Below are 9,910 nucleotides of genomic sequence, written 5' to 3'. Positions count from 1 at the left end.
TTTTGACGAATATACATTCCGTCAAACATTCTGACGGAATTACTGACGGATTTTCGTCAAAACATTTAAATCATTATTATGTAATTAAATTAATATATTTTCATATTTTTTAAACTAAAAATCATATTATTATAATTTGAAAAATTTATATATGTAGTTGAATTTAGTTTTTATTGTTAATGTGTTTAATGACTTTTTATTTATCAAAATTAATTTTTCATATCAATTTTAAATTAATGTGTATCGCCTCATTTTTTATTATATTTTGTAAAAATTATAACTAGATATTTGTATATTAGTAATCTAATTTTCTTTCAAAAATATATGGTAAAATATATAAAAAAAACATAAAAAAGTAAAAATGTATGATAAACGATATATATATCAAATAAATAAAAATAACTTTATATTATCTTGTTATTAAATAAATATAATATGAGAAAATCTGAGAATTAATTTTGGAGAATGAAAATGAAATGAAAATTATAATGAAATTTAATTTAATAGGTCAACTAAACACAAGTTTAAGTAAAATTTAAACACAAATATATCGTAAAATAATAAAATTATTTTAGAAAAATGTGAAATATAATTAGGAAATTAGAATCGAAAATATCGGGAGATGAGAGTATAATATATTTTATTTCATTGAAAAATTGAAAATTCATGGTATTCTAACTTGAATTCTTAATTTTATTTTGGTTATTGATAAATTTATGAAAATAATATTTATATTTGAATATTTTTTTTATTGGGATAAGGTACCAAAATGATTTTAAAGTTATTGGAGAAGTGTCAATTTGACCCGACATATAAAGTAACACCAATTTAACTCCAATGTTTATGAAATTATGTTAATTTAATTCCACGTAACAATAAATTAATTTATAAAAACTATTTTAACTAATAATTAAATTAAATTGAGTCTTGAAGGTGCTTGTTCGATATTCATTAAAAAAAAAGGCACCTGTTTTGAATTTTAAATCAAACAGGGGGCAAAGAGGTAGCTTTTGCATCTTAAGTTGATATGGACATTGATCATGATTTGATCCAACAGCTCATATCAAACCCTAATCTTATCCCTATAAATTCTTTCTTTTCACTCTCTCTCTTCATTCTAGCGTTCGCCCCTCTTTTGGCTTGCCGATCTCTCTTCTGTCTTTGTTTCCTCTCCCTCCATAGTGAAAACATAATTTTTTCTCCTCCTTTGACCGATGATCGATGTTCTGCTTCCCGCTTCTAATGGTGACAGTTGCCTGATTTGGTTAGAGGACTTCTTGTCTGCACTTCCTTTCGAGAATCCCTCTGGTAAAGAAAACTAACTTGTTTTCATGTTTATTCTTCATTTCCTCGATTTTTCTAATTTTGGCTTTGGTTTCGCATCATTTCTCGTGAAGTCTAGGTCATGTTGCTTATGGGACTATTTGGGTTGCTTCCAGTGAGAGGTTATCTGTGGATTCTGAGGTCGCTATTGTTCTTGTGCTTTTGGCAATTATAGCTTGCTGATACAGATGGATCTTCTTCACGCTTTTGCTATTTCTTGGGATCGTCTCTATTTCTCACTTCCAGTTAACTTCATTGTGAGATTTATTCTCTTTTCTCTGGTTAAATTTCCGGTTTACTTTCAAGGATTAATGTTTGTTTTTTTTTATATGTATGTGATCAGAACGTGATATGTGGTTGAGCTTGAAAGCTATCGGCATTGTTACCATAAAAAAATTAAGCTTTTATTGTGAACTTTAACAGACTGGTTTCAAATTTACTATCTTGTACCAGTATACTAGATAGTAGACAGTTTAAAATGTTTTGATTGGGTTGGGTAAGGTTATCTATGTTGATTGCTCACATACTTCATCTACTATTTTGTCTTCGCCTATTATATATCTACTTTGTACTCTCAGTTTGTTTTTTCACTTCCTTATATAATTTTTTTTTTAACTTGCCTGCCTCGCTGGCCTCATTTAGTGGTCCATTTGTTAGCAGGGAAGTCTTTCCTGAAATATTATTTGGCTGCAGAATGCATTTAATGATATTTTTGCATTTTAGAAATTGCTGCAGGTGATTGTTATAGTTGTTTCACTTAGATTCTAGTGCTTCAGTGAAGTGGATTATGAGCAACTAGTGGAGTTTGACATACCCAAAAGAAAAAAAGGCAAAGATAGTACCTTTGAAATTATTGTTGAGAGATGGTTGCTTAGTTGACTTTATCATTACTAAACCTTAAGATGAATATGTGGGTGAGAGAATTTCTCAAAGTCGAAAAGACTATAGATAAGGTTGAGACCATGAAATGATTATATTCATTTCATATGTTGTAGAAGTATGGATTAAATTAGATATTGAAGGATAATTCATTTAGCTATGAAAAGTTTATTGGGATAAGATGTAGTTACAGAGGACAAACAAATTAGTAAACTAATTATTATCTTAAATTTTTATCAAGGATTACATATATATATATATATAGTAGCTTTTATGGCATTTTCAAGTCAATAAAATAAAAGGGCTATTGGTTATAACTAGATAAATAGCATATCAAATGCACAAGAAATAGTTTAAACTTGAAGCTTGGACTTGAATAATTGAGAGCATAGTTATTAATGGCGCGCCTAAGGTGCACCTATGGCGCATGGCGCACCAGGCACATGCCTTAATTAGCGCCATGGGGCTGCCATGGCGAGGCGCAATCGCCATGGCGCTCGCCTGGTGCCAAATCCCCTTTTATAAGTGGAGTGTTGATGGGCTGATAGCTGATTTGTTACCTGAAACTGCTGTTTGGCACAAATTAATTTGCAGTATTTAATTTGTAAAGGGTTAGTTCTGTAGCCTGTAGGGATCACAAAGGGAAAATTCAGGTAACCATACCTCTAGGAGGAGAGCCTAATAACTTCTACTTAAAACTTCCGTCTTGTATATAGAAAACTACAATTTTTTGGCAAAGGATTAAGCCGGAAAAGTAGCTAAGAAGTCTTCTTGTTTGCTATCTTTAAACTTCTCGATTCTTTGAGTCTTTCTCTTTGTCATCCTTTGAGGTGCTGATGTGTTCATTTTGGATTACCATGTGAAATTTGGGGAAATTTGACTCTTCCTCCACACTCATTTTATTGACTTTTTTTATTATGCACTTGTTTTCTTGGAAGTTGTACTTTGTACCGTATTATGATACCCACTATTATGCAGCTCTGGTGAAGTACATGAGGGGGAAGGCCCTGTCACAGAAAATGATTTGGAACATCTATTGCATCTTCTTGAAGGCAAGGATGGACATATGGAATGGCAATCTATGATGGAAAGATCCACCTCAAATATGGGATACCAAGCTTGGCGCCATGAGCCTCAGGTAGATTCTCAACCTTGGCAGTGGAAAATTCTTTCCAGCACTATTAAGCTAGAATCTAACTATACCCTTTTCACTCCTTACCCATAGAGATAGATCATAGATGCATATATATATATATAGAGAGAGAGAGAGACAGAGAACACTCCCTCCATTCAAATCTATATTTATGTTTTCTTGCTGATCATATATTGTATCCATTTAACATGTCACCGTTTGTTCTCTTTAGTGGCAAATTCTTAAGTTAATAGTCTATTATGGTTTTTTTAAATTGTTATTATGACCTGCCAATAGCTGATTTGATTGTTTTTAAATATTTTGTGCCAAAACCCCTTTTATAAGTGGAGTGTTGATGAGCTGGTCAAAACTTAATCCCCATTGAACTAAACTGTAGGTTTGGTTAAGTATCATGTGGTAACTTAAGTAAAAATGCTTCATAAATATATTTTTGCATCTCAACCATTCAATTCTCTTGGTTAGGTATTAAATTTATTAGCTAATTTAAATTATTAGATGTTAAATTGAAATTATTTTTTATGTTGAAATTGAGAAAGATGAAAAACTAGTGATATTTATGATAAATATATGTATCAAAATTGAAATATTTTAAAGCACAGTTTTATAATATATGTATGTATTTATTGTGTATGCCTGTGTAGAGTTGAGGGAGAAGGTGCTTGTGTTGTATAGTAACTTTTTTAGCTTGCGCTCATTGCTAAAGTTCGTGGTCTTTTTAGTAATAATTCAAGTTTGTGCATACTTGACTATAGGGCTTCAGTTAGGCAAAGAAGGAATCCGAAAGAAACTGCTAATCTTACTAGTGTTCAATAGCTTATTAATGATCTTGATCACAATTGTCATTCTGGTAAATCTGACTGCATATATAATGCTGTTGTGATAATTACCCCTCACATCTCTTATGCAGGTTTGCTGGACTTTATACGGCAGCGTAAGCAACTAGTGTGGGTGCCTAAAAGAGTTGGTCAGATTGTTCCTTTTAATACATACATTTGGCGGAGTGGAACTTTTCTAATTTGGTGGGTTGCAGAACTAAAAATTACCGTTGCAGAAGCAGAAATCTATGTTTTAGATTGGTTTCCTTGCAAAGGAAACATAAATTTGTTGATATAGAAGCTCCCTTCAATCCAAATGTTGAAATGTAATAATATTTATTTTTATTTATGAATTGTAATTATGAAATTAGTGCTAATATATTATTATTTAAGTAAAAGTCATTTTTTATTAGCTGACGGAATATTTCGTCAGTTATTTCGTCAGAGGTTTAACGGTTTGTCCGTTAATTAAAACGGACAAATTTCCACGGATAATCCGTCAGCAAAAACGTTTGAATATATTGACGGAAAGTTTCCATCAATGACTCGTCAAAATGAATTCCGTCAGTATTTCGTCAGAAGATTTTACTGACGTGTGGTTATTTGATGGTTTTAGTTCCGTCAGCATTCCGTCAGAAATGCATTTTACTGACGGAATATGATATTTTCTGACGGAATTTTCCGTCAGTAAATAGGTATAACTACCTTGAGATGATCCCCACTATGGTTGAGAACAGCACTCGGTTTCTCCCAGGAAATCTGACAACTGAGATTTTACCTGAGGGGCTGTCCATAACTCGGCCTCCTCTATTCTTCGGGTCTAACTATACCTTTTGGAAGAATATAATGAAAAATTTCATTCAGGCAACAAATATGAGTGCATGGCTATCTATAGTCCAAGGCCCATTTGTTCCTATTGAAACTATTGATGGCCAAAAGGTTGTCAAAGCTGAGACTAGATGGACAGAGGATGATCTCAAGAAGCTACAAAATCATGCTTCGGCTATAAACATGCTTCACTGTGCGTTAGATGCTGCAGAATACAACAAGATTTCAGGTTGTGAGTCAGCGCAGGAGATTTGGAAGAAGCTAGAGGTCACCTATGAAGGAACCAACAAGGTGAAGGAATCCAAGGTCAACCAGCACATGAGGTTGTACGAGCTGTTTGAAATGAATGATGATGAAGGAATCTCTGACATGAACGCAAGGTTCACAAACATAATCAACGAGCTCAAGAGACTTGGAAAGATCTTCACTGAGGAAGAGCAAGTCAAGAAGATTCTTAGGAGTCTTCCTAAAAGATGGCAAGCAAAGAAAACTGCTGTTGAGGAAGCTCAAGACTTAACCACCTACAAGTATGATGAGCTCATTGGCTCACTGCTGACCCATGAGATCTCAATAAATAATTTCGAGGTGAAGGAAAAGTCTGAAGACAAGAAGCAAAAGTCTCTTGTCATGAAAGCTGACTCCACTGATGGGAGCTCAACAGACGATGAAGAAATGGCTATGTTCACTAGAAAGATAAAAAGGTTGTTCAGAAAGAATGACAAATATTCTAAGAAGCCTTACAAGAAGTTTGATAAGTACAAAGCTGAGTCCATCAACAGCAAGTACAAGAAGGACAACTCAAAGCCCATTACATGCTTTGAATGTCATCAAATTGGCCATATCAAGTCAAGCTGTCCCACGCTGAGGAAAGAAATAAAGAACAGCAAGAAGGCAATGGTGGCAACTTGGAGCGACAGTGATGAGTCTTCATCATCAGAAGCTGATGCCACTGAGTCAGCAAAGATTTGTTTCATGGCTGACAAAATTGCTGAGCCATGTGTTTCTGAGCATGCTGACCCCTCCATTGCATCTGACGATGAGGAACACTCAACTGAGGTAATGTCACTACCCTTGCTCAGAAATGAAATGGTTAATGCCCTGAGTGACCTCTACACACTTGTCAAAAAGTGTAATAAAAAGGTTAGAGCACTCAGCAGGCGATGTGATGAGGTTGAGGAGGTCAAACTGAGTGACCTTCGATATATTCTCCAGGACACCTCAATTTTGCATAGTAATGTAGAAATTATGCAAAAGTTTGTCTCTGAGGTCCAATAAGATTCTAAGAAACTGAGAAAGGATGTCACATCAATTCAGAACCAACTTAAGGTTCCGAATAAAAGAAATATTCCTCTGAACACTGAGTACCGAAGTACTAGTCAATAGAGATGGAATCCTCAGCGGAATGTCCAGTGTGACTTCTGTGGGAAGAAAGGACACACCACTAAGGTGTGCTGGCACGCTCAGCATTGGGGTGTTGACCAGTCAGTGAGACATCCTAAACGGAAGGTTAGCTGTGACTTCTGTGGAAAGAATGGACACACTGTCCAAGTATGTCGTCATAAAATGAAATATGATGCTTTACCTGTTGAACCTAAAACGCAAGGACCCAAAAAGAATTGGGTACCTAAAAGCAACTAGCTATATTGCAGGTAAGCCTGAGGTGTGCTGAGAAGTCAAAGATGTGGTACATTGACAGCGCATGCTCGAGGCATATGACTGGTGATGAAACTCAGTTCATCATATTTGTGCGTAAACGAGGAGGAAGTGTAAGTTTTGGACACAACAAGAAGGGTAAGATAGTAGGGTCAGGAACCATTGGTGGTAATCCTACTATTGAGTCAGTCTCCTTAGTCAGCGGACTCAAATATAACTTACTCAGCGTAGCTCAGCTATGTGACAACGGGAGAAAAGTTATATTTGATGACACTGGATGTAAAATATTCGAGGGTAAAACAAATGAATTAATTTTAACTGCCCCTCGTATTGATAATGTCTTTATGTTGAACTTAGAAAAGAAGTTTTCAAAAACTGTATGCTTAGTGTCAAAGGAAGAAAATTCCTGGCTATGTCATATGAGACTTGGTCATGTAAGCATGGACCTCCTGGCCAAATTAGCAAGAAAGCAATTGGTTGAGGGACTGCCAGAACTAAAGTTTGAAAAAGATCAATTATGCCACGCTTGTAAAGCTGGAAAACAAACCAAACAATTTTTCACAGTAAAAACATTGTCTCAACTAAGCGTCCATTAGAGTTGCTACACTTGGATCTCTTCGGTCCAGTCCAGCCGCTGAGCTTGGATGGAAGAAGATTTTCCTTGGTCATTGTAGATGACTTTTCTCGGTACACTTGGATCATCTTGCTGAGTAGCAATGATGAAACCTTTGAGACGTTTTCAAATTTAGTAAGAAAACTTGAAAATGATAAAGACCTTAAGTTAGCTCACATTCGTAGTGATAATGGTGGAGAATTCAAGAACCAACAATTTGTTGAATTCTATGAAGCCAACGGCATTGACCACAATTTTTTTGCTCCTAGAACGCCTCAACAAAATGGAGTTGTTGAAAGGAAGAACAGAACCTTGGTTGAAATAGCCAGGACAATGCTGAGTGAGCATAGGCTTCCAAAGTACTTTTGGGGAGAAGCTGTCAACACAGCGTGCTACATTCTTAATAGGGCTCTAGTTAGACCTATACTAAAGAAAACCCCCTACGAACTTTGGAAAGGACGAAAGCCCAACATTGGATACTTTCGTGCCTTTGGTTGTAAATGTTTTATCTTAAATACCAAAGACAACCTAGCTAAGTTTGACTCAAAAGCTGATGAAGCTATCTTTTTAGGCTACTCAACAAACAGCAAAGCATACAGAGTTTTCAATAAACGAACTCAGGTCTTAGAAGAGTCAGTACACGTTGAGTTCGATGAAACTAACCCTGTAGGAAGATACCGGCCGCTGACCGAGGATGATCTGCACTGAGCAACCGCTGACCAAGAAACTGCCGCTGAGTCATTTCCTCAAGGGCTGACCAAAGGTAAAAGTGAAACTCAAATTACTTTCACTGACCAATCTACACCTGCAGAGATTGTTGAAACAAAACCAGCGCAAGACATCAATCTACCAAAGGAGATTAGGATACCAAGAGGTCACTCAGAGAGTGCCATTCTTGATGCCGCTGAGAACACCCTAATGACGAGGAATCAACTCAGGAGATACCTCAGCAACGTAGCATTCGTCTCAATCCAGGAACCGAAGAATTTTGCTGAAGCTGAGTATGATGAATTCTGGATGAATGCAATGCAAGAAGAACTTGATCAGTTCAGACGAAATGAAGTATGGGATTTAGTGCCAAAACCAAGAAGCCAAAAGACCATAGGAACAAGATGGGTCTTCCGCAACAAGCTGGATGAACAAGGGAACGTGGTCAGAAACAAAGCAAGACTTGTAGCTCAGGGCTACAGTCAGCAAGAAGGTATTGACTACGGTGAGACCTTTGCCCCAGTGGCAAGGCTAGAGGCTATTAGAATTTTATGTGCATATGCAAGCTATATGAACTTTAAATTGTTTCAAATGGATGTTAAGAGTGCATTCCTTAATGGAGTTATAAACGAGGAAGTTTATGTTAATCAGCCTCCGGGGTTTGAGGATCCTAAATTCCAAAACCACGTTTATAAGCTCAAAAAGGCTCTGTATGGTATCAAGCAAGCACCACGTGCTTGGTATGAGAGGCTGACCAGTTTTCTGCTGACTATAAATTATGTCAGAGGTAAAGCTGATACAACCTTATTCATTAAGAGAAAGGGTAAAGATACCCTGCTGGCTCAAATATATGTTGATGACATTATTTTTGGTGTCACTAACGAGTCAATGTGCAAGGAATTTAGTAAGCAGATGCAGACTGAGTTTGAAATGTCAATGATGGGAGAACTTAATTTCTTCCTTGGACTTCAAATCAAACAAGGGAAAAATGGCATCTTCATCAGTCAAACTAAGTATGCTAAGGAGATATTGAAGAAGTATGAACTTGAGAATTGTAAGTCAATATCTACCCCAATGGGCACTGACATTGTCCTCTGCGCTGATGAGAATGGTAAGTCAGTAGACAGCAGATTGTATCGAGGTATGATTGGTTCTCTACTTTACTTAACTGCTAGTAGGCCGGACATTCAGTTCTCGGTATGTTATTGTGCTAGATATCAATCTAACCCTAAGGAATCTCATTACATAGCTGTAAAAAGAATCCTTAGATATTTGCAAGGCTCGGTGAATGCAGGTTTGTGGTATCCCAATACTCATGATTTCACACTCATTGGATATACTGACGCTGACTACGGACGAGACAAGCTTGAACAAAAAAGCACCTCAGGAGGATGCCACTTCCTTGGGAACTATCTTGTATCCTGGTTCAACAAGAAGCAGACGTCAGTAGCCCTGTCAACCACTAAAGCTGAGTACGTTGCTGCTGGAAGCTGTGTTGCTCAAGTCCTATGGATTAAGCAACAGCTTGAAGATTATGGCGTTCGGACCAAAACAATTTAACCCAATCCAGCACAGCAGGATGAAGCATGTCAGCATAAGACATCATTTCATCAGAGATCACGTACTCAAGGGAGAGATCAAGCTGACCTATGTCCCAATGGATGAGCAGCTTGCTGATATCTTCATAAAGTCACTGGCTCGTGAGCAATTCAACATACTTAGAGAAGCCATTGGTATGTTTAATCATCTTCAATAAATTCCAAGTATAGTATGCATGCTGAGTGAATTACCATGCTGAATGATTTATGCTAAATCAATTACTATCACATGCTGAGTAGATTTACATACTGAGTGTTTATCTTAAGCTGAGCTACTAAGCATAAGAACTGTTCCTTTGCGTAACAATTGTCTACTCAAAATCTTAAACGTTTGAGATCC

General features: G+C 36.4%; 1 long non-coding RNA gene across 2 annotated transcripts; it reads left to right on the top strand.

Moving 5' to 3' along the window:
• Window positions 1–1,069: 1,069 nt before the first annotated feature.
• On the top strand, window positions 1,070–4,554 carry LOC136223912 (uncharacterized). Of its 2 annotated transcripts, none has more exons than XR_010686198.1 (4): window positions 1,070–1,308; window positions 1,398–1,580; window positions 3,181–3,340; window positions 4,263–4,554. It is a non-coding gene; the product is annotated as an uncharacterized lncRNA (long non-coding RNA). The 2 variants fall into 2 exon arrangements; XR_010686199.1 differs by having other exon boundaries at window positions 1,072–1,308; window positions 1,403–1,580.
• The last annotated feature ends 5,356 nt before the right edge of the window (window positions 4,555–9,910 follow it).

The sequence above is a fragment of the Euphorbia lathyris genome, chromosome 3 (assembly GCF_963576675.1).
Source record: "Euphorbia lathyris chromosome 3, ddEupLath1.1, whole genome shotgun sequence".
NCBI classification, from domain to species: Eukaryota; Viridiplantae; Streptophyta; class Magnoliopsida; order Malpighiales; family Euphorbiaceae; genus Euphorbia; species Euphorbia lathyris.
Note: the sequence above shows the minus strand (reverse complement) of the source record. Positions and strands in the feature narration are given on the sequence as shown.